The sequence below is a fragment of the Myotis brandtii genome, unplaced genomic scaffold (genome assembly GCF_000412655.1).
Source record: "Myotis brandtii unplaced genomic scaffold, ASM41265v1 scaffold48, whole genome shotgun sequence".
Lineage (NCBI taxonomy): Eukaryota > Metazoa > Chordata > Mammalia > Chiroptera > Vespertilionidae > Myotis > Myotis brandtii.
This window is the reverse complement of record NW_005368341.1, coordinates 3598745-3623751: the sequence shown is the minus strand read 5'-3', so window position 1 is coordinate 3623751 and position 25007 is coordinate 3598745. Positions and strand designations below refer to the sequence as shown.

The 25007-nt window shown below is 40.4% G+C and overlaps 2 long non-coding RNA genes across 2 annotated transcripts in view; one reads left to right on the top strand and one right to left on the bottom strand.

Moving 5' to 3' along the window:
* The first annotated feature begins 16165 nt into the window (after positions 1-16165).
* On the top strand, positions 16166-20767 carry LOC102247478. The gene is made up of 3 exons (XR_314177.2): positions 16166-16208; positions 19033-19058; positions 20579-20767. It is a non-coding gene; the product is annotated as an uncharacterized LOC102247478 (long non-coding RNA).
* Positions 18471-25007, bottom strand: part of LOC106727786 — a 9610-nt gene continuing 3073 nt past the window's right edge. The window contains exons 2-3 of the long non-coding RNA XR_001364040.1: positions 20693-20698; positions 18471-18539 (exon numbers count right to left, since the gene is read on the bottom strand). This is a non-coding gene — a long non-coding RNA (uncharacterized LOC106727786). The remainder of the gene's footprint in view (positions 18540-20692; positions 20699-25007) is intronic.

Sequence of the window (25007 nt, the reverse complement as noted above, 5' to 3'; positions counted from 1 at the left end):
TTAATGACATATTTGAAATAATACACCACCCTTGATTTAGGGACAGAATTTCCGCTGATGCAATACCGAGTTGGGTGGGCCAGTACTGAGTACCATGATGAAAGCCCTTCACAATGGCTTCCAAAGAATGGGGGCCAGAAACACTAAAACAAAGTCATATTTTCACAGAGCTTCAAGAGAAAGGACTCCCAGCATTGAGCCCCTATGAAAAAGGCTGCCCTGGCTTCATGGTCCTAAGCACAGCCCTGGGAACCATTAGAGAGTGGCTCTGGCAGATCTCAGCTGACACATGAGTGAATGGTAGGAGGCAAGGGAAGGAAGCTGGGGCCCACCCCAAGTCAGACTTCAGAGATGCACGGCCTGACACACACGTGCATGCACACACACACACACACACACACACACACACACACACACACACACACACACACACACACACACACACACACACACACACACACACACACGTACACACTATCTTTAGGAAAGCTCATTTCACATTTTTATGATAAGCAAATAATGTAGCAATAAATTGTCTCCTCATAGAGATGGGAAAGATGAAAGCTTTTTAAAAGGAACAAAAGAGTAGAGACTTATACTCCCACATCTGCACGTGCTCTGTGAATGATCAGGTGATAGACACAATCAACTATCAGCTTTTGATTTCACTGTATTTGCTGTGCTTCAAGGAGTCCTGAGAATGTTATTTAGTGGACTTCTGCGGGGAAGGTATAGCAGCAGTAAGGGGCAAAGGTGGAAGGATGAACTATGATCTAAGCTAGTCAGTTTCTTCCTTAACATCACCCCTCTCCCCGTGCCGAGCATCTGTAATTCTGGGTCATCTCCCACAACTCAGATCAGGCGCGTCATCCCAAGCTTCGTCACCCTCACCCTTCACCTGGCGGTTCCCTATCTAGTAATGCTCCTCCTCTGGATGTCGTTCTGGCTCAGTCTTTCCTATCACCCAATAGGAACTAAAATGTCACCTCCTAAGAGAGACTCTGCCTGACCAAGTATTACCTCTCTGTTTTATTCTGTAAATATCCTGTTTATTTCCCTCATTGTCCTTTTTCTAACCTGTAATTCTTTCGTAGGTGTTTAAATGCCTCTCTCCCTTTTTTTGAACGTAAGCTCTCTTAGGCTAGGGACCATATCCTCTTAATCACCATCCTCCACTCAGCTCGTGACTGCATGTGGAAAGCATTCAATAGCTATTTGTGGAATGAATGAAAATGTTTGGCTGAAGTCCCACCTTTTCTATTTCAGTTCACAATCTTTCCTTTTTCTGATTTGATAAAGTTCTTGAAATGATTCTGCATTCTGGTTGTGTAGCACTTTATTATATGGTCTTGATGGCCCATGTCATCTTTCTTCATTTACATGCTACTTGGATTAGGGACCTTGTTTGCTACTCTTCTTTTTTCTCAAGCCTATGACATTGATCTGGATTCACTATCTTGAAGTGAATGTATCAGAAATGTTATCTTCGTGGAATACAGGCCTTTTGCCCGGGAGTGGTCCTTTCCCCATAAGCTCTCTATAGAACTTTAGACCCAATGCCCAGATACTGCTCTAAGAAAACGCCATGAATCCCAGGCCTTAGTTGCTGAGTGTCAGGAACAAGCTGTCACCTTCAGGAAAGCAGGTTTGCTTATGGAAGTCTTGAACTTCATTATAAACATTGCTCATTTCAGGCAGACTGTGAAAAATCTAAACAGCTCTAAATTAAGAGCTGATTGTAAGTTATTGCAGATTTCCTCCTATTCCTTCCAGATTATTTGTTTAAAAGGATCTGGTAAATACCAGATCTTTATTATGATGACTAATGTCCTGCCAACAGAAGAAGGGAGAAAAAAAAACTTTCGAAATAATTCTGCATGGAAATGCAGGTGGCTCTGCCCAGCAGTGCAGATTTCCCCCCAGGCAGCCTGTCACTTCTAAGCTTTGGAAAGAGCTCTTTTAAGATTGGGACTTGCTTTCAAAATTGCTTTGACTTAGAAGCCAAAGCCTGTCGTCTTGCTAACATTTGCTCCGTGTTGTCAATCTTTGGTGGTCAGCAAAATGACCCCCAAATGCCAGAATCCAAATGAATAATTCAGGCATTGAACTTTAGAGTAGATGCTTGATTCTTCAAGATAGCGAGTCCTACCACCTGTCAGATGCTTGGAATGGGATGAGGCAAAGGAAGACAGCAATGTATAAAATGAAGGGGGGAGGGAGGCATTTAGCTGAGCATCAATTCCATATTTCCAATTCAGCCAAAATGGGAACTCACAGGCCTGGCTCCATTTTTACTGGAGGAAAACGGGTGCTAGGAAAGAAAAGAAGCATTAGCTTTTCATCAGAGCCTTAATCATACAAGATGTCCTAAAACCTCAACTCTAGTGAGTCAATAATTTCAAGATTATATTTGTGATGTGCTCTCTTTTTTTAAAATGATTTTTTTTTTATTTAGAGAGAAAGAGAGAGGGAGAGATAGATAGAAACATCAATGATGAGAGAGAATCATTGATCAGCTGCCTCCTGCACTCCCCCTACTGAGGATTGAGCCTGCAACCCAGGCATGTGCCCTGACAGGGAATCAAACCCGTGACCTCTTGGTGCATCCATTGAGCTACACCAGCCAGGTGTGTGATGTGCTCTCTTAATAGCTACACACGCACACATACCACCACCACCACCACCACCTCCTCCTCCTCCCGCTCCTCCTCCTCCACCACATCTCCAGGGATCAAATTAATATCTCACTCTACGGATAACTCCAATCAATTCCTAAACTACTTTTGCTCTGGAGAGTCTCTCAAGGAATCTCTTCATTTTGAAAACATTTACCAGGTCTCGTTCCCATACAAGACAAACCTGTGTACTGTGTGGGTATGTAATAAAAATGAAGTAATGAAAAAAGTAACCATTATACTATTTTAGCACTGCTATGAACTGAATTGTATCCCCCTCAAAATTCATATGTTGAAGCCATAACTGCCAATGTAATGGTGTTTGGCGATAGGGCCTATCAGGAGGTTATTAAGGTTAAGTAAGTCCATAACAACAGGGCCTTAATCCACTGAGACTGATGTCATTTTAAGTAAAGACACCAGAGAACTCTCTCTCCACACATGCACAGAGGAAAGGCCATGTGAGCACTCAGCAAGGAGGCTGTGTGCAACCAGGAAGGCGGCTTCCCCAGAAACCAACCCTGACAGCATCTTGACCTTGGACTTCTAGCCTCCAGAACTGTGAGAAAATAAACTTCTGTTGTTTAAATTGCCCTGTTGGTGCTATTCTGCAGACTAAGACAAGCACTTACTCTTGCTTGGTGATCACCAAGTGCTTCATATGCCTTATCTCATTTAATCTTCACAATAACCCTGTAAGTCAGGCACTATTATTATCCCCATTTTAAACATGAGGAAACTGAGGCCTAGGAAGGTTATGTAACTTGCCCAAAGTCACACACAGTGTCATATCTCTCTGACTCCAGATGAATATTAGAATAAGTAAATGAAAATAAATATCTTTAAGATATGTCACGGCTTAATTTTTTTCATTGTTTGTATACATTATTATTATTTCTCCCATTCATATCCCTGGATTTTTGTTAGAAGTACCAAATTGAATTTAACTTGTGTTAATAATCTAAATTAACTAATGTAATGAGCTCATAATGCTCATCTCTAACGAATACCCACCAAGGAATAGTTACATTACTATTTTTTCACACTGTCTTACCTTTAAGGGATGGTGTGGTCTTTATTGAGTATAAAGTAGTGGGTGGATTTAAATCTTCTTATTAAGCAGTGCTGTCAAGTACTACAGTTATAGCTGCAAATCTTGACTCATCTGGTGGGAAATGTGCTCCCAATTCTAAGAAGCCTGTTCCTTCCTTAGTGCATATAATTTAATGGGAGGAACAAGACAGTCAAGAAAAATGTCTTGAAATAAATGTTTTATTTAGTGTACCATTTATTTGCCAAGAGTACTAATGAAATATGTAGAGGACCTATGGAAAATAGGACTTTAAGAACATAATCCGCCGAACCGGTTTGGCTCAGTGGATAGAGCGTCGGCCTGCAGACTGAAGGGTCCCAGGTTTGATTCCGGTCAAGGGCATGTACCTTGGTTGCGGGCACATCCCCAGTGGGGGGCGTGCAGGAGGCAGCTGATCGATCTCTCTCATCGATGTTTCTAACTCTCTATCCCTCTCCCTTCTTCTCTGTAAAAAAAAATCAATAAAATATATATATTTTTAAAAAAGAATATAATCCATTTACAGGGCACCAAAATTGCAATAAACCTGAATTTGGAGTTAGGAAAATGTTGCTCTATTTATACTGTTGCCACTCACTACGAGTGTAGCCTAGACAAGTTATTTAACCCCTCTCTACCTCAGTTCCACTGTGTATAAAATGCAAATAATATATCAGCCTCCAAAAGTGAGTATGAGAATTAAATGGAATGATGCTATAGGAAGCTCAGCGTTTGCCTAGCAGTACATGTTCAACAAATGTTAGCCATAGTTATTGACATCTGAAACAATTTATTTATCTAGCCATTCAGCATCCTGGCAAAACTCTTTTTGGCTCAGGGGCATAATCAAAACAGACCCTGTAAGCACATACCATTGAGCCCTCAGAAGATATACTGAGTGGGGAGGGAAGGAAAAAGAGCTAGTTGTAGGGGAAAAAATCATTTTTCAAAATGGAGAACTATTCTTTTCTAGCTCCCAAGAGACTTGCCAACAATAAACAGCAAAAAGTAGGAGATGATTACACTTTACATAAGAGACAGCTATTTATAAAAGAGTTTAAATGATGCAAAACAAACACCATCAGGTCCACCAGCGCAGCACAGACAGGGATGTGAGCCAGTCTAGAGTTGATGAGGATGCCTTCGGAATACCACAGAAAGTCATTAGAGTAAGTTTAAGCCCCAGTCACATAGACCCAGGCATTATTAACACCAACTAAAGGCCTGAGAAACCCCAGGCTTAAATCACAGAAATTGGTCAAGTAGCAAACATATGCAAAACCATGACCCTCAGTGTGGCTGCTGGTGGTCATCAGACCCCAGGTTGCCCTGACATCAAAACATCACCTTGGTGCCCACCCAGATGGTTCAGTGATTTGAGTGTTGACCTACAAACCAGGAGGTCATGGCTTGATTTCTGGTAGGGCACACATGCCCGGGTTGCAGGCTCAACCCAGCAGGGGACATGCAGGAGGCAGCTGATCAATGATTTTTTCTCATCATTGATGTTTCTATCTCTCTCTCCCTCTCCTTTCCTCTCTGAAATGAATAAAAATATGTGGGCGGGGGGGGGGGGTTAAGTTTAAAAAAAATCACCTTGGTGACTCCAATCGGAGAAGACAAAGAAAAGCCTACCTATGGCAGGTTATGTGGCAATGACAGTTAACTGTTCTCCAAAGTGTGTGTTTCCCCTTTGTGATGCAGGGTTGTGGCAAAATAGGTTGCATAGCCAGGAATATCATTTCTAAGACCCCATTGCATCTTGGCAATGCCGTATGCCCAAATTCTAGCTAATGGGGTGTGAGTAGAAGTGATGTGTACCACTTCCAGGGCCCACTCATAAAGTCTTCCACACTTGCCTCACGGTGCTGTTTTCCTCCAGCCTCGTGACAAAACTACCACAGTAGCCTTGAAAGCTAAATGCTGAAGATCGCAGACATCCATCAACCTGGTCCCTGAATGACGAGACACCTCCTCCTCCCCACTCTCCATTTGCCTTAAACAACTCAGGACATTTTATGGGCAAGAAATAAGCTTCTATTGTTTGTGAGTCCTTATACATTTTAGCAACTGCTTGTTATAACAACTAACATTCTAAGTAGTACAAATTATAAATATTTGATGCATGTATGTCGTTAGAGAGATACCCTAGGATTTAAATGTTTTTTTCTGTTGTTCTCTTTTTCTATTCTAATATGTACTGGGGGGACATTTCAGGGATGGTTATTGAATATATCGAATTAATATCTGGCCTGATTGATCTATGACATGTAAGTTAATTTCTCTTTGCCTTCAATTCCTAAAATCTATCATTAGCATCAGAATATTAACATGTAGTGCGGATGAATAAAATGATACCTGGCATTTCACTCTGAGCTCCTTGGGTAAAAAGTATAGTAAATTAAGTACAAAATAGGCACAATCAGGTTTACCTATTAAACACAAATCCAGTAGAAGTTGGGTTACATAAAACTTGAAGTTATCTAGAACCCAAGAATCCCAAGCCACTCCAATAATGTACACAAGTGAGTGTGAGTAGCATTATCTTGTATATTAAACTAGTAAAATTAGCTTTACTCCTCTTTTTTAATCCTCACCCAAGGATGTTTTTATTAATTTATTTTTTTAGAGAGAGAGAGAGAGACGAAGGGAGAGAAAAAGAGAGAGAGGGAGGGAGGGAGGGAGAGAGAGAGAGAGAGAGAGAGAGAAGAGAGAGAGAGAGAGAGAGAGAGAGAGATGTGAGAATATTGATTGGTTGCCTCCTGTATGCACCTGAACCAGGGATTAATCCCTCAACCTTTTGGTGTATGGGACGATGCTCCAACCAACTGAGCCATCCAGCCAGGTGGCTTTACTCCTCTTTAGGAGATGCCTTAATAAGTAAGAAGAGTCAGTAACTAACTATGTAATAATTACCTCTTTCATAGAAATATGAACCTCTAAGTTTGGTGTAACTAGACATGTGTTAGGTGGTGGCACTTAACAGTACTTCTGTGGTGTTAGTCTGAGATGGACAGAAAATTCAATCCCCTGAAATATTTGAAAGACTCACCTAAAAGGAGGTACCACTACGGGGTCTTTAGACTTAAAAACCTAGAAGTAGATTTTCAAACATATTTTCACTAATTTAATTTTATATTAATTTCTGTTAAAGGTGACTTTAAATTATATTTGATCCAGGTTCCATAAAGGAAGATTAACACATGACAACTTCAAGTTAGGCTGAAGTTAGCCAAAATTGGAAGATGAGTTGTTTTTCATCTGAGGATATGAACTTAGGGAAATCCCCAAACCTAGAACTTTGGCTCATTTTAGCACTACATCATTCAAGATGTATCCCTTCATGCCTGGTTTCTTTATACCGCAATGATTCATTCATCACAAAATACTTATTGTGCACCTGAGCTGGAAGATGAGGATTCAAAAATGGCTAACATACAGCCCTTGTTCTCATAGAGCCACAACCTAACAGAGAAAACAGTCACATAAACATATGGCCATAGGCATAGCAAAATATCTAATAGAGCTGTGCACAGTGTCTAAATACATCCCAAGTTCCATCACTGTGTCATAGGAGCTAAGGAGAAATGTTCTACATTTTGCCATCTGTGCTGTAAATTTAGCCTGAGGCTCTAAGATTGATGTGTTTACTTTAATTTCCCATTGTTCTATTTCAACTTGGCCAGCCAACATAACTATGAACCTTTCTTATAATTTGGAAATTTTAGATGCACAAATTAAGAGACACCCATCTTGAATTGGCCAAATTCTCATAAATAAAAAGTCTTAATTACACTATTTCTGACTCATCCATTTTCCACAGTGTTAAATGCCCAATGTCTCCTGCTTTTTTTCTTTTACATATTCATACTTGGGCCAGAAAATGTTAGTGGGAGCATAAAGGCATTGAAGTAAGTGATAGCCATCTGGCCAGGCAAACTTCCAAAAAAAATTCTTATAGAAGATAAGGCCTTCTCTGGATGACACCTGTGCCCCAAGGAAATTGGCATATTATTATGAGCAAGGAAAAAAATGTCGTTCTACCACATGGGAGTAATTGTTAGCAGGCAAGAGATCATGTAATACACAGTAATTGTGGATTTCAAGGGCAAGATTCCAGACCATGATATAAGCCCAGTTGTCTCTCCAAGGTTAATGGGGTAATGTCCTTGCTTATTCAAGCTCAAACCTAAATTAACTTCGTAAACTCTGAGTATAAGTCTGTCTTTTGTCTATGGGAGTCAGAATTTAATGTTCTGAAGGGGACTGGAGGAGTTTATGTTTAATGGACTGTTTGTCCCTCTTTTCAGCAGACTACAAACATATCCTGTTTTCCAAGACACCCTCTGAAGAGACACCCAGAAAGGTGAGAGTCCCTGCTGACAGCCTTTTTCACTTTGTTTAGAGAAAGTTGTCAGGCATTGTGTTATGGGAATACCTGGCCTGCCTGCAGTTCTGCTTCACCAGGGCTACTGCAGCATAAGGTTTAAATCACCAGGTTCCCTAAGGCCAGGAAGTGCCCCACAGCATTTTCCACTGAGACTCTCTATAAGCCACCAAAATGGCTGACTGTTTCTAAAGAAAGGCCATTCAAATGTGTTTGGTCTTGTGGGGTGGGGATGACCCGAGGAATTGATTGACTACCTTTTTACTTTTCCAACTAACTGTTTTGCCTGCCTGAAGGAGAGAGGGTCAGGTGATCTGTCCCTAGTTGAATGCTATTGCTATCAGAGTGAAGGAGGCTCCTTTCCACAGCTGCAGTGCCATATTCAACATCTGGTTGCTTGGGAGCAAAGTGATTCTTGTCTGGGAGTAGCAATGTTCAGCTATGACTTTGTAGAATATCCCTTGCTCTGTGAAGATACTGGCCGAGACAACAGTGGATCAGTCCTTGACAGAAGCATTCCAGAGTAGCACGTGCACCCGCAGATTGCCCACGGCCCTGGGATTTGGAAATGGCCCATGTTCACCTTCTCAGGTAACTGCCTTTTTGTTTGCAGGTAAAAACTTCTTGTTTACTGTAGTTCAAAAGTGCTAAGTTAGCATCCCAAAGTTGTGAAGTATTTGCCTATTTTACACTCACCAAAAATAATTCTCTTATGGCATATGTTGTCACTAAAGAAAGGTGAACCAAAACTTAGAGAACTGGGGGAGCCAGGAGAACAGGCCTAGTGCTGGGCTTAGTGCCTCCAACACTAAGGCTGCCATTAGTGCCAGATCTACCATCCACAGTCATGGCATTCTCAGATTTTAATATTCTAAAGGACTGCATTAAAGTAGTTGCTTGTGCCAGATTCTCACCCCAAGAAGGCTCAGAAGATAGTCAGGGACACAGACATGTACACAACTGATTTTATCACTGTATGATAAAGGTCAAGAATGCAACCTGGGAATTTGTTTGGTGACCTTTCTATTCTGGCTGCACATCCTTGAGACTCTGTCTAAACAATCTAAACTCAGGATCAATAATTGGTCAATGTATTATAAAGGATTGTGATGATAGCTGCACAACTTTATAACCTTACTTTTAAAATTTAATTGTACCCTTACAATGGGAGAATTTTTTGGTATATAAAATATTCTTCAATAGACATTAACAAATGTGTTTACAATAGATGGTAAATTTTGTTAAATAATAAATAAATAGCCAATCTGGTATTTTCAGATTTTTTTAAACATTTTTATTGATTTCAGAGAGGAGGAGGAGGAGGAGGAGAGAGAGCATTGATCAGCTGCCTCCTGTACACCCCCTATTGGGGATCGAGCCCACAACCCGGGCATGTGCCCTTGACCGGAATCGAACCTGGGACCCTTCAGTCCACAAGCCAATGCTCTATCCATTGAGCCAAACTAGCTAGGGCAGATATTTTGACAATTTGTTTGAATTAACTTCATGCCCAGTTCAATCATGAAGAAATATGCCATTAATGTGTCTCCTAAATGCCCCAATTTGTCATAAGAAATGATTTCTCAAAATCTGTCCTGGATTTTGTACAAGTAACCATTTTTAAATCAAGATGAAGGTTTGTTTGCTCATATCTACAACTAAATACAAAATGCTTTTTAAAATAAGAATATGCTTTGGCTCTAGACAGCATAAATAAGGGCAAGTATTTCAGTCATTGGAAAGAATAAGAATAACTTCACAAATAGTAACAGAAAGAAGGCTGTACGTATCCCTTTAAGTATAATTGTCAAATCTTCTAACAGAATTATACACCTAAATTTTTCTCAGAAGATAGTACTTGATTTTTAAAAAAATATTTTTATTGATTTCAGAGAGGAAGGGAGAGGGGAAAGAGAGATAGAAACATCAGTGAGGAGAGTGCATTATTGATGGCTGCCTCCTGCACACCGCCTACTGGGGGTTGAGCCTGCAATCCTGGGCATGTGCCCTTTACTGGAATCGAACCCAGGACCCTTCAGTCCACAGGCCTACGCTCTATCCACTGAGCCAAACCAGGTAGGGCAGTACTTTATTTTTTTAAAAAAGAATTAAAGTGTCCTTAAGCTATAGGACCTATTTCCATATTCCTAGATGTCTTAAATAGAGGGGGGAAAGTGTTCATCCATTTTAGCAAAACTACTAAACTTTTTGCTGAAAGAGAAAGAGCCTTCTTTCTTTAATGTAACTTCTATTTTCACTGGTTTTAAATAATGACCATAAAATTTTAAACAGTGGGAGACCTTACAAAGCCAATTATCCTTTATTCAAGCTCTATGATCCTTGCCAGTGTATCTAAAACTAGATCAGACCCAAAAGTAACTTCCCATAGAAAACTGTGCTTTTCTTGTGGTCTAGGAAATCAATCAACTCTTAAACACTATTTCATCTGTAATGTAAGGAAACTACTCTAGGGAATTCATGGGAGGCAAATGATGAATATCTAGAACCCTCCATTTGCTTCTAATTACTCTTTTTATTATAAGAAAAGTTTGAAAGTAATGCTTTCAAAGACTTGAGTTTATTCCTACTATTTGCTATTGTTCACTCATATAGTGAATTAACTTTATGCAAAATGGCCTCACGGTTATTCTAAGGAGGGGAGATAACTGCTAATTTCCAGTTATTATTTGATCCTCACAATACTCCTTTAGGGCTGGTTATATCACTATACCTTTTCAATAAATGGAAAAACTGAGCTAAACAACGTTAAATACGTTAGCCAAGTTTATTAAGCCAATAAGCGGCAGAGACAAAATCCAAACCAGGACTGATTCTAGAATCAGAGTTAACCCTTCTTAATAGAACAAGAAAAGCTGAAAACCAATGAGTCTCCCATGAGCCTCTGTCCTGGGGAAAACTTTCCAAAGGACACAATCAGAGTTTGCATTGACTCCGGAGAACTGAGTTACTCTTAAGCCTACAGGTAAAGGTTGTGCCAGAAGATATTGGTTCACAAAACAACTTTCTCCAAGGACTGACTTGAAGGGGGAGTCTCCAGGGAGAGGGGGTGGACTGTTTGTGGATTTCAGCCCTAAAGGGAGCAGCCCATCCAAGACAGAACCTGGTTAGGACTAACAACATTTGTGACCTGTCACTTACTATGGAAAATTATAATTGAATACAGCTTTCAACTGCTTCAGCTGGGTTATTTTAATAGGAACATTGTTCTAGCCCTCACTGATAAATCCAAATGCAAAGAGTGCCTCATTCTGTTTGGAAGGACCAAGCTGAACAGTACGTTTTGACTGGAAACTCCCTAAACATTTTCTAGGAGCTCTTTCTTCTTGCTGGCAGAAGAAAACAAATCTACTTACCCCCCAAAGAAAAATAAGATTTCCTGAGAAATCTGAAATTATAACATGCTCTTTTAGGCATTGCCACATAATTTACACTTCTGGCAAAGATTCTCCCAGCAGCCACTTGGGATACGTTTTCATTCAGCAACATTGGCGCTCTTATGTAATTTTGATAAAGGTCTTATTCACTAGGATAACCATGGTAACCCACTATCCTTTGGTTGTCCCAACTGGACTATTTGTTGAGTGGCTTGAATTGCTGAGTGACTGGATAACCATGTTACCCATGAAGCATGTGAGGTGGAGGTGAAACTCAGATGATTACATGTAAGACCTCACTAAGCCCTGGCAAGGCGGGAGTTGCGTGGCTCTCCCTACATTGGCCAGGTCCTCCAAAGCTTTCTGTTTCTCCATGTTGAAACTGGCCAATCTTGTCAGCCCAGTGACAATGAAAAAAAAAATGAAACTCTGTTAATAGGATTATACGATTTGGGGAGTAGAATGTTGTTACAGATGATTTATTTTGAAAGCTGATTTCGTTTTAGTGAAAACAAGCTCAACCCTTTACACCAGAGGCTGGGGTGCCAAACACAATCATTTTTAGTTTGAAAGATGTGATTGCTTTTTAATGTGGAAATTTCACAAGGTTACAAAGAGTAGGAAAATTAAACTCCTTTCATATAACAAAGTCACTTTGGGATATGGGTTACAATGCCCTGACAATGTCCAGATACCCTGACCACACTACAAGGCAGAAAGGTGGATCAGTTTGATTTACACCATTTCTCAATTGTTTTCTCTTATGCCTTTGAAATAGCCTAATAGTTTTTTTATGAAAATAAATAGAGTAGTAAGATACTCTAAATACTGTAATTATGCAGGTTCAGGCAAGGACCAGAGAGATAGAGGAAACAAATACAGGTAAAGAAACTTGGTCTGTAGGGGTGTGTGTGTGTGTGTGTGTGTGTGTGTGTGTTGAATTCTTCTTCACCAAAATTATCTTATTTGCTTACTCCAGTTTGATTAAACCAATAGCCTGTCATTCAGCCTGTTCCAATTTAAACTGATGCTTTGCTTTCACCAGTTTCTATACCACCTCCTTTTTTTCCCTTTTCCTAGACCTTTGGGGGATTTGAAAGGAAATGAAGACTTATTGAATCTATTTTTTAAATGTGTTCATAGGATATGACAGAGATTATCAAGATGATGGCTAGGATTTCATTCTGTTATATTCATCAGATCTTATAATTCTTTGCTAATATGTAATCTAGAATGAGATTATTAGAAAATTATATTTTCTACTGTTAAAATCACTAAATTGAGAATGACCAAAAATTTAAACCACTTTGAGGAGAAGTGACTGTTGTGGAGAGTACATCTCTCCATTCTTAAATTAGGCTCTCATCCCTCGCTGGAGAAGATGGTGCCATAGGGGGGAATACAGCAAGGACAATATAGCAGCATTTTTTCAGAACCTTGGATAGAAATGACACATACACCATGAAACCTTTTTGTCATTTCAGTAATGGGTTGTTATTTTTATGCCTGTGCATGTTGAATACATGTCATCCTGTTCTTTTGTGATTAACACGGGAAAGAAGGTGAAGACGCCATATGATTGCAGGGCTGCTTGCAGAAGTTTGGCCAACAAAATTATTATTGCACCTGTTGGAGCCAGCACAAAAGGACACAAGTCTAAGCGTTGAAGGAATTGGGACACTGGAAGGGGAAGGTGTTTGCCTTTTGTTGGAGTGAAATTTGGGGGAATGAGTTGGGAGTCTGAAAAACGAGCAAAGCAAGATTGGAATGCCCAGTTTTTAAATTTAAGCAGATCCTAGTTAGTTCCTGGCAGTTCCCATTTACTACACCATTCACTTAGGACTCAGCCAACCCAGAGCCGCCAGACTAGCTAATGCCATGTGCTGAATGTAAATTCCTTCCATTTTCCTTTTTTTGATTCTTCCTTTTCTATTCATTATTACTTTAGGTCTCATATGGAAATATCTACATCGATTTTTTAACTTCCTGGCATCTGTTCATATCAGAAAGAGACTTGGACATGGTAAAATACAATTGGGGTTCATTATGGATCAATATGCTTGGGGAAAGGGCTCTATTTATTGAGGGGCTACTGTGTTCCAACTATTTCACATAGTTATTTAATCCTCACAAAACTTTGAGATAGATAGTAGTATCCCATTTTGCAGAGGGAGAAACTGAGATGCAGGGATGTTAAGATACCACAAGTCCGTCTACTCTAAAGCCTGCACTCATCCCACTGGGTCATTCTGCCTCGCACCTTCACTTGAGGCAAAAACCTAACAGTTCTCCTCACTGAGGACTGGACCTAGTCAATAATATGAGTCTAGCCATTTCTCCTTTTAGAATCCCAGAGTCCTTGGTTATGGGACTTGGGGGAAAGGGTTTGGATATCTTCAGATGGAAAAAAAAAAGTGAAGCATAATGTTCTGTAGTCAAGTATATATGTGATATGTGTGATCAAGTGCTATTGGCTATGTAGTTTGGTTCTGCAAATAAGGCTCTGAAACAATTAATAATAAAAAATACGACCCTATAAGTATATTATGTGCACAGTTCTTTTTGCCCTTTTCTCTACATTTTCACATATAATCCTTCTAACAACTTTATAACTAGGCAAGACAGAAAGTAGAAGCTATGAGTTAGAGAGGTTAAGCAATTTGTCTGTGATCACATGGACAAGCAAGTCTAGTCTAAAACAGAGCTAGACTTTTTATAACTCCTAAACCAATTCTTACCACTCTGTTGTGAATACCAGATCAATATCCTGCTTAACACTGGTGCCATGAGGAAATCATGCCATCTCAGAGCATCCCCCTAGTATTCTGTTCATCATACTGCTTACATTATTGGGTCACTCATTTTATATCCATCTACTGTTAGCTCTTTGAAATGAGAGACCGTCTATTTTGTTTTCTTTTGGGGGCAAAAACACATCTAACTTTCTAAATTAAACAGAGTGCTAATTCTTAAGACCCACCACTGATGATTATCAACCTTTTGCTATATTTCCTCTGTCCTTCATCTCTGTATTCTTGGTACCTAGCATAATGCCTGGCACATAGTGGGTGTCCAGTGAATAGCAGTTGAATTTAACGGTGGGATCCACAATTATGAGGATGAATTAGGAAACCTCTTAACTAGTGCCAAAATAATATTTCAGATTTATTTCTTTACTAGAGGCCCGGTGCATGAAATTGTGCATGGGTGGGGTCTGGCTGACTAGCGGGGGGGCCGCAGGAGTTTGGCCAGCTGGCCCCGCCTTCTGGTCAAATTCCTAGTCCAACTCCCGGTTGAAGAGACAATTTGCATATTAGCCTTTTATTATATAGGATTCCTAAAGATTTTGTGTCTGGGGTATTTCAAAAGCATTTATCCATATTTTACTCTTTTATGGTATTTTGACAATGGTGATCATAAGAAGGCTTTGTAAAATGACATTTCTCATTATATTTCTTTTTTAAAGGTGAACTATACATGCCCTTACAACAATATCCCCACAATGAATGAGTCTTAGGGGGTATTGATTAATAGCTTCTTTAGTTAAAGAAAAAGAAAAACGGTTTCTTCTTGGATTTCAGTGGTTACTAAGACTGCACAGTCTACACATAAATTTAAAAAAAAAAAACTGCATGAAACCAGACTCCAAGCTCAGGGGCAAGCGTGCACACTGCACCAGAAACCATGCTATTCTGATCCAAATGTACTAAATCCTCCTGTAATGTGTGGTCAAGGAGTTAAGTTCTAAAGGAAAATGCAAGCAGTCCAAAGTGGAAACCAAAGACGTCTGTCTTCTTCAGCCTCTGAGCCTGCGACAGAACTCCGTAGTGGAAGGTGTGTGAATGCTCCTCTCAGGAATGACAGCCTCACTAAATGCTTCGAAGGAGTTAGAAAGGAAAGGCCAAGTTTGGGTTTGGAAAAGAGAGGAAGCAAACTGCCTCTGTGGTTTGTTATGAGATCCTGGGAGGAGCTTTGAGCATTACAAAGAGTCTTTCCTCTTCCAACCCTTCCAACCTCATCCTCAATCCCTCAAGGATTTCATTGTTTTTCATAGGAGCTTACCCGCAGGCTGGGGAGGAAAGGCTGGCTGTAGAAGAGGACCCCTCAGCTCAGGTCTCCTTTGGCATGACCTGTGACTCCAGCCCCTAATGGCAGATTCTGACTGTGAGCCTAGAAGCCCTCTTTTCATTGAGTATGTCTCCCCAAGAGGAAAAACTGCTTCGTGTGATGACTTTATGGCAAATGCTGGCAAAAGCTGTGCCCTGCATACTGAAAGGGAGACATTTCTGACCGCAGCTCATGAACCACACTTATTTACTCTGGCACATGCCCACTATTTGTTCATAGGCTTTCTGTCTCTACTAAATGCGTTCCAATTTTGGAGGCTAAATCATTGCCAGTAGTTTCCAGGACATTCTGCTAGGCTAAGCAAAATCCCCCTGAGCGGTAGTCAGAAACCACTGGAGTAGTATTGTAAATACTGACTATTTGCAGAAAATGGAAGATACCTAACATCTTATCGGTTTTTTGTGCTGCAGAATTCCCTGGGTCATATGGTGCAGAAAGTCATGCATGGCACTAACAAGAAATAAGAGCAGGATACAAGGGCTTTCATTGCCACTAGAACTCAGAAATTGTGCTTGAAACCACTTTGAAAGTTGGTCCCAGCTGACACAGCGGTAAGTGCATACCAAGGTCTTGTTCAGGAGGCATGCTAGAGATTAGATGCAGCCTCACCCGTAGCAGCCTCTTGAATGAATTTTAAAATGGCCATGAGATCTGAAAACCATGAAGCAATGCTATAAAGAATGTAGTAATTCTCATGGGCTCCTTAGTAACCATGTTTCATCCCATCCCCATGTGAGCCATCGCTGTGGCCAGTGATGGCTTAATGAGTCACGTTGAACCACGCTGACTTCAAGATCTGGGAAAACTGGGAAATTCTCCATTTGTAACAAAAACCCCCAGCACTATTGAGGTGCTGAGTTCCCTGTCTTGCCCCAGACAGCGACTGAATATATTTTATATATTTCTATCTATATCTCTTTTGCCTGTTTTCTACTAGATTAGTTTCTAACCAGAGCAGAAATTTTTATTTACGCATGTACATTAATAATGAATAAAAGTGCATCCAGCAACTTTGATATTGACGTATCACTATGACCGTGTATGTGTTTGGAAAGAGGAAAGAAACTCCTAAAGCAAATGCTCAGTATCTGCCAAAAGTAATGGTTTTCTTTTGAGGTGGCTAAGCAGATTCTTGCAAGTACTTATGTTTTACAATACCTCGTGAGACACTGAAACAAATCTCTTTCATCCTAAGGGTGAAACAAAATTAAGTTGAAATAGGCCACAATTGTAACTCCATGTGTTGGGTTAGGAGGCAGAAGGAAAGGTATACATACCTCTATCCATGTGTGTTCTGTTAATGTTTCAGGCATTTTAACTTTGGGTAGTGGACAGCGTGAAGGGGACTAGGTAGGAGCAAGGCCACCACATCAAACTGATAGTGGGGTAGAGGGAACATTTGACACCTCCCGCCTTCTCTGCCCCCTGTCTGTTTTTAATTTTGCTAAATCATTCCCGTCTGGAAATTGTATATTTAAATTGCCTCTCCAAAGTAACACAGAGGTACAGTGTCAGGGAGCCTGATCACAGAGCCAGGCCAAGAGATGCGAACTGTGTAAAGACCCTGAGGGACAAGCAAGACAGAGAAGGGATGGGTGGGTCCTGGGTAAAACGACATTAGCTTTTATGACATGCGCAGTAACCGTGAAGGTGGCTCTGGGAGACATAACATTTCTCTCGTGGCGAGTGTAAGACTTTTCGAGTTTGTTTTTTTAAGTTAATATCCCTTTGAGAGTTCTGAAGGTGACTACTATGAAATTTTACTGGAAAAGAGATTCCGCAGCAAGAGACTTCAAAGTGAGCAGATTTGTGCATCATAAATATGAAGATAATCGAAAATGGGAGAAAACTGGTGACAAAAACTAAAATGTGTTGCACATATGCACATGCATGAAACATCATGATTCCGTGGAGCACATCGGTGTGAGTTTAAGAAGAAAAACATTACCCTCTCTGCAAATCCTAATGCCGCTCCCACTGACGTCACTTAGATTTATTTGGGGTTATTTGAAATTAGCACATTCTAGGGATTGGCTTTTACACGTACATGTTTCTAAAATACATCCACATCTATAAGATGGGCCTGATAACAGTTTCATCTATAGAAACATTGTGAGGCTCAAATGAGAGCAAAGCAAGTGAAGTGCTAAGCATGGTGCTTGGAACGAGTCAGTACTCAAAAATCATCTGCTATTATCATGCAGAGACGTACACAACATGGGAATATCTTTTAACGTGGTGCAGTAAGGATAACCAATAGCTTCTTCTCTAGAAGGGAATAGCCTGAAGCCTGATTCTAAATTGTTTTCATCTTTTTGTTTATTTTGCATATACATATTCCCCTGCTCGGGTTTACTGAGCACTCTGAATTTGGCCTCATAGCAGCTTTTTGCACCACTTTAACAACCTCCTGACAGTGTCAATATCGTGGTTTTAATGACAGGAAACAGCAGGATAGGTGTGGGCTCACACACAGATCTGCATTGCATTTAGAAAAAACTTCTGAATGGCACTTCTTTACGTTTCATCACCATGTGGAGGAATGATAAGACTCCCTGTTTATTCTTTTGCTAGTAAAGTAAGTGCTGTTTATTACGGTTCTGTAATGGATTTACCTCATCACTTTGCCAGAAAAATCCCTGCTTAGTTGTATGCCAAGCAGCCATTCTTCCTTAAAACTGAACAGTTACAACTTTTGGCTGTTTTGCTTAAGCATCTTTCTGTAATTGTTATTATTTAATAGTTGTAGGTGCAGTGGAGAAGTTACCTGAAATGAGAGAACAATTAGCAAATGAAGACCAGAGATTCATTGTGTGTGTGTGTGTGTGTGTGTGTGTGTGTGTGTGTATGCATGCGTGCATGCGCACATGTATGCATGTGCACTTGAACAAGAACTGGAAATCCTACACCCTATGTGTATTTATGCATATGAAAGGCATGCGTTTGCATACAGAAACCACATAATTATTAGGAACCAGCAATGGTGTTCTTGAGTCTCACTGAAAATCACTGTATGTCACATGGGAAATTTTCCTAAGAGCCTAAATCAGAGCCCTGCTCAGTCAATAACTCAGTGAATGTGTCCTGGCTAGGCTACGAAGATATTCAGAAAATCTTGGATTAGCATAGCAAAAACGAAACATAAACAGTGTCAAATCAAAATTGCTGTAGGCATTTTAAAAGTTATTTGGCTTAAGTCACTAAATAATCAGAAATAAAGCATTGCTGCTATTTTCAAAGAACAGTTAGAGATCAGAGTGAAGGTTTGATCAGAGCCATATAAGCACTTAAAAGAAAACAGGCGAGGATTGTGAGGTTACATATTCTAAGTAAGCTGCAGGCACTTCTGAGTCATTTGTCTTTCTGATCTTTTAGGAATCAGCCTGTTGGCAAACAATGGGGTGAGACTGGGAATGCCTGGGTGAGGGTGCATGTGCACATAGGGGGTGCCTGGGTGAGGGTGCATGTGCACATGTGACAAAGGAGGTGCCTTGGTGAGGGTGCATGTCACATAGGGGTGCCTGGGTGAGAGTACATGAGCACATGGGGAGTGCCTGGGTGAGGGTGCAGTGCACATGGGAGGTGCCTTGGTGAGGGTTCATGTGCACATGTGATATGGGAGGTTCCTAGATGAGGTTGCATGTGCACATGGGAGGTGCCTGAGTGAGGGTGCATTTGCACATGTGGCATGGAGGGTGCCTGGGTGAGGGTGCATGTACACATGTGGCATGGAGGGTGCATGTGCACATGGGAGGGGTGCTGAGCACCCATTTTTGGTGTCAACTCCCCCAGGAGGAGAAAGGTATGTATAGTCAGTCCTTGGTCTTCCTGTTGACAGAGCAGTTAGGCATGTTCTCCGTCTGCCTCACTCCCTGCCAGCATCTCTTCTCTCAGCAATGATGAGACCTGGCTATGCAAAACAGATACTCTGACTCTCCCAGGCTCAAGGGCAGGGCCTTCGTCACTCAGAGTAGGCATTTATCTATGTGCATAATTTTAAGGGGCTAAAAACATGTGTCTATGTCCCCAAAATATTACTCCCACCAATTTACAACATAGATCGTGAAGCTTCTCCACTGAAAATTCGCACTGCTGTATTAAGATACTGCTGCTCACCCATGGAAGTGTAAGCCTACCTGCTACCTCTGTAGTAAGAGAGACAGCATATTAAACTGCTTTTACCCTTTGAACTTTCATTATCATTCAATTACCAAATAGCATCCCCTCCCTGGAAAAGCAGAAATACATATCCAAAGGGAAAGGGCCATGATGCAGGTGGAATTTGATAGGAAATGTGATCAACATGAAAAGTAGATAAAGTCCACAGCATAACAACTCAGGTGAGGGGCACAGTAAGGGGACGTTAAGTAACCAGATTATGAAATTATACCTCTGGGCAGGGGAATTACAGGAGAGGAAGCACAGTTTCAAAACAAGTCAACATTGCCAAAGAACTGCTTACCAGCATTTCCTAAGGTGGGTCCTGCTGGCATAGACCTTCCAGCAAAATGTATTGTTAAAATTGTTACCTCTCCACCACAAACACATGCCCTACCCCCACTCTGCCCCAGTGCCCCGCATGGCAGCCTGTGAACCACTCATGGAACAATAATGTTCAAGGAACCTAGAATTCTTCAACCAAATGATCATGTTTCAGATTTCCCAATTCTAACACGCAAGCCCTCACCTTGGCACATCAGTAAATCCTTGTCATATTGTTGGCTGAAAGACGGCAAGCAAATCTCTTAAGAATTGCAGAGATGAGTGCAGGCTACTCAGCGTGACCTTGCCAAGAGAAGATCCAGTACTTCCTGGGTAGTGCCTGTCCCATAGCTGGGAATAGGTAATTATTTTAAATCAGAAATACACACACGCACACACACTTTTTCTAACTTACCAACTTCTTACTTTCTTTTTGCAGGCCTTTATGCATTAAGAGAACTGCAGGTGTTTTTAATATGTAATATATAATATGACCTATTACCATTACCCAAACGGAATTGGTTTCCTAGAAGACCAGAAGCCTGGCTATCACCCCACCCTTTCCAACCACCTGATGCCGCTATTTCCAAATCGTGGAACTTCCCCAATCACCTGGGACTGTAGGACTCTTGAGGTAAGTGCCTAGGCCATGTTTCACAAACAAGCCCTGAAACTCCTGGGAAAGGAGCTGTCCTGACCGATAAGAAAGGGGCTCTCCAGGTTTTGTTGTGGAATGTCTAAGGCAGTGGTCGGCAAACTGTGGCTCACGAGCCACATGCGGCTCTTTGGCCCCTTGAGTGTGGCTCTTCCACAAAATACCACGTGCAGGCATGCATGTACAGTGCGATTGAAACTTCGTGGCCCATGCACAGAAGTCGGTATTTTGTGGAAGAGCTACACTCAAGGAGCCAAAGAGCCGCATGTGGCTCGCGAGCCACAGTTTGCCGACCACTGGTCTAAGGGAACAGATGAGGTAGGGTGAAGGAGATGGAGTTGATACCTAAAACAGGGAAAGGGATAATTATATGGAAATTTTAGTTATTCAACTCAGTCCCTTACATTACAAAGGAATTTCAGAACTCAGTTGTCCTGATACCTTCTTAATTTTGATAAAAGCTTGTGATTTAAAACAACAACAGAGTGTTGTTGACATTTCAGGGTCTATCAGTGTCTTACGATATAGCTAACTATGTCAATAATATTTTTTAAAGATGTACTCTCATTTTAAATAGAAAAGGGAAAAAAGGAGAAAAACTCACAATGAACTCATATGGGTATATGCATAACCCATAGACCCAGACAGTAGGGTGGTGAAGGCTTAGGAGAGAGTAGGGGTGAGAGGGCAATGGGGGAAAGGGACATATGTAATCCTTTCAACAATAAAGATTTATATTAAAAAACTCACTTTAACCACTTCATTTCATTTCATTTTTAAAGAAAACTACAATCAAGAATGATAAAGTCATTCAGCCTCTGTTATCACAAATGTTCATAAAGTTATACTAAGTGTGTAATTTATTCTCACAGCAACTGCATCAGGAAGGCAACACACAACAAAATTTAGAGAGGTTAAGAAATAGCCAAACAATCAGGTGAAAACAACTCTGTTCCCTCACTCGTCATTGAATCTTCATGATCCACATTTTCTAAAGTGATTTATTTGTTAAACATTGAATTGATTGTGTCCTTTGGTGCTATGAGGACACACACAGACTTAGATGAAAAAAAGTGATCAATTTCCCAAAATTAAATAATAAATCAAGGTAGTGGTAGCTACTAGACTCAGCCTGGAATATAGTTGTCAAAACATGTAATCCCAGAAATATCGTTCCATTCATCAACTCAAGAAAAGCTCTCCTTGTGAACCACAGAAATTAAGTAGTTTTAACAGAGATTATATCTAAAGAGGCCACCCAAATTCACCTTTCAATTTTCATTCTCTGGTAGCACCCTAGAGACATTAAGTATCTTAGTCCAAAAATATATATGTTTCATTGAAATTAAGTATGTTGAGTTTTCCATTATCTGAGCTAAAATTAAGAGTCAATCACAGACTCTTTCTACCAGATAATGTTACCAAGGAAAAAAGTCTCTTCAAGATTCTTGTGGATTACATAGTCAGACAAAATGTTCCCTGTGCAAGGCTGTGCCTCTGAACAATTACGATGCTGACCCAGCACAAGCAATGTCTACATGTGGTCTTTGGAATCTGAGTAGGAAAGCTAAAACAAGTGGTCATTACGGAAGGGGGTTTTAATAATTGCTTTAATGGGACAGAGTGATTTTATGTGAAGGTCTTTGTGACAACTCAGGAAGAAACAATCAAAAGGAAAACTGTTTTTACAGCTTGTGACAAGGTAATACCAATAAATAGGAATGGCGCCTTGACCATTTATCCCAGACCCTAATACTTAGGTTGACCATATAATTTATTGTCCAAACCCAGATTCTTTAGAGAGTGGAGTGGGGTGCAATTAACAGTTACACTGGAATAACAGGTGTGAACTAGACATTTCAGGCAAACAAGGCAAATGATCTCCCTACTAACACTGGGGAGGAGGTTGATTATGGGAGAAGAACATTGGCATAGGGAGGGTTTCCAATTAATATTTAATATGAAGGGAGCTTTTATAAGGAGTTTAATACATGCTCATTCTAACCATAGAGGTTAGTGATGCTTCAGTCATGTCCTCATTTTACTGGTCATTAAATCAATGAGTCTTATCTTGTCAAATGGTGGGTTATTTTATATATTTCAGGTGTATTGAAAGGGACATTGTTTTTTATTAATCCTAGAAACCAGTTACTAAAGCGTAGTGATGCCCTTGTCTCCTGAACACGAATGCCCATTCCACGGAGAGCAGCCTACTTACCTGGAAGGCAGTGCCTCTTCTCAGAAACTTCAAGTTTAAGAAATGAAACAGCTTTTCTTTTCTTTTGGTTCATGTGTTAGTATTAAAATAAGATAAAACATTTTTCTCCCACTTAATTGAAGTGGTCTATCCCTCTCTTGAGTAGGACAGTCATCTTAGAGAAGGGATTTGGTGTTGGTGTTGAAGAAAGTTCATCAGTGGCTTGGCTATGAAATAAGAGATGAAGAGTTCTAAAAGCCTGTGTAGAAAGACGTATAGAAGAAAGCAGGAGAAACTTGAATAAAGGAAACAAAGGAAATAATATTATTTTAAAAGGATCATCATGTAAAATGTAACTCTAGGAGGAAACTGAGTAAGAAGTGAAAATTCTCTGTACTGTGTTTACAAATACTTATGACTCAAATTATTTCAAAATAAAAAGTTAACACAAAATTTTAAAAATGAAGAGAAATGAGGAAGTATAGATGGAGAAATAAACTGTCTTAAGACAAATGTCATGTAATTTGGATATGCTATTTGTTATTCAACATTCAGCAAACACTTTTTGAGCACTTTTTTCTGTAGCAGTCGTTTTTCTCAATGTCGAGGGTACCGTAGTGCACGAGACAGAGTTCCAGTTCTCATCGAGCTTACATTCCAGGGGAGATATATAATAAGCAAGTAATAGGTGGATAATATTTCAGATGGTGATAACTGCTCGGGAGAAAAACAAAGCAGGATACAGGGGCAGAGTGAGATAGTCAAGTGCTATTCCAAAGGCGTTCAAGGAAGGCTCTCTGATAAGGTAACATTGGGTCGGAATAAAGGGAGAGGACTGAGCCACCTGTATATCTGAGAAAAGAGCATTCAAGACAGACACTACAGCAAGTGCCAAGGCCCTGAGGTGGGAGCATGGCCAACAAGCAGCAAGGAGGTCACTATGTCATGAGAAGGCGAAGTAAGAGAGGATGAGTTCAGAGATGTGGGGTGAGTACAGGAAGCCTGATAGGCCTTGTAGTGAAATGGGAGCTGTTGGAGGGTTTTGAGCAGAGCAGTGATTTATATTTTTATAAATAATCTGATTTATATTTTTAAAGGCATTTAAAAATTAAAACTTTATTTTTTAGACCAGTTTTTAGGATCACAGAAAAATTGAGGGAAAGTACAGAGATTTCCTATATACCTCCTGCCTCCGTACACGCACAGCTTCACCCATTATCGACATCCTCCCCAGAGTGGAACAGTTGTTAGAATTGATGAACCTACGTTGATACATCAAAAACACCCAAATCACTACTAAACTAATTCAGGTGAGTAATACTGAGGCTTGGACTAGGGCAGTGATGGCGAACCTTTTGAGCTCGGCGTGTCAGCATTTTGAAAAACCCTAACTTAACTCTGGTGCCGTGTCACATATAGAAATTTGTTGATATTTGCAACCATAGTAAAACAAAGACTTATATTTTTGATATTTATTTTATATATTTAAATGCCATTTAACAAAGAAAAATCAACCAAAAAAATGAGTTCGCATGTCACCTCTGACACGCGTGTCATAGGTTTGCCATCACTGGACTAGGGCTTCAGTGGTAGAGATAGTGAAAGTAATCAGATTCAGGACATATTTTGAAAGTAAAGGTTTGATTGAGTGGCCATCTACCAATATGGAAAGGATGGTGGGGCAGTTGGATCTATCTTTTGGACAAGTTAAATTTGAAATGCCTGATAAAAAGCTAAATAGTGGTGTCGAAAAGACAAGGGTCTGTACTTTAGGGCCAGATTGGGATTTAGACATAAAATTTAGAAGTCATAGCATGGAGATGGCATTCAAAGTGAAGGGGCTAGATGAGATCACCAAGGGAATGAGTGTAAATAGAGAAGGCAGGTGGCTCTAGAACTGAGCCTCGAGCAGTCATGATGTTTTAAGGTGAAGAGGTTAAAGAAGAGACTAAGAAGGAGCAAACTGTAAGATATGAGGAGACCTGAGAGAGATTCTTCTAGAAGGCCCAAGAGAGT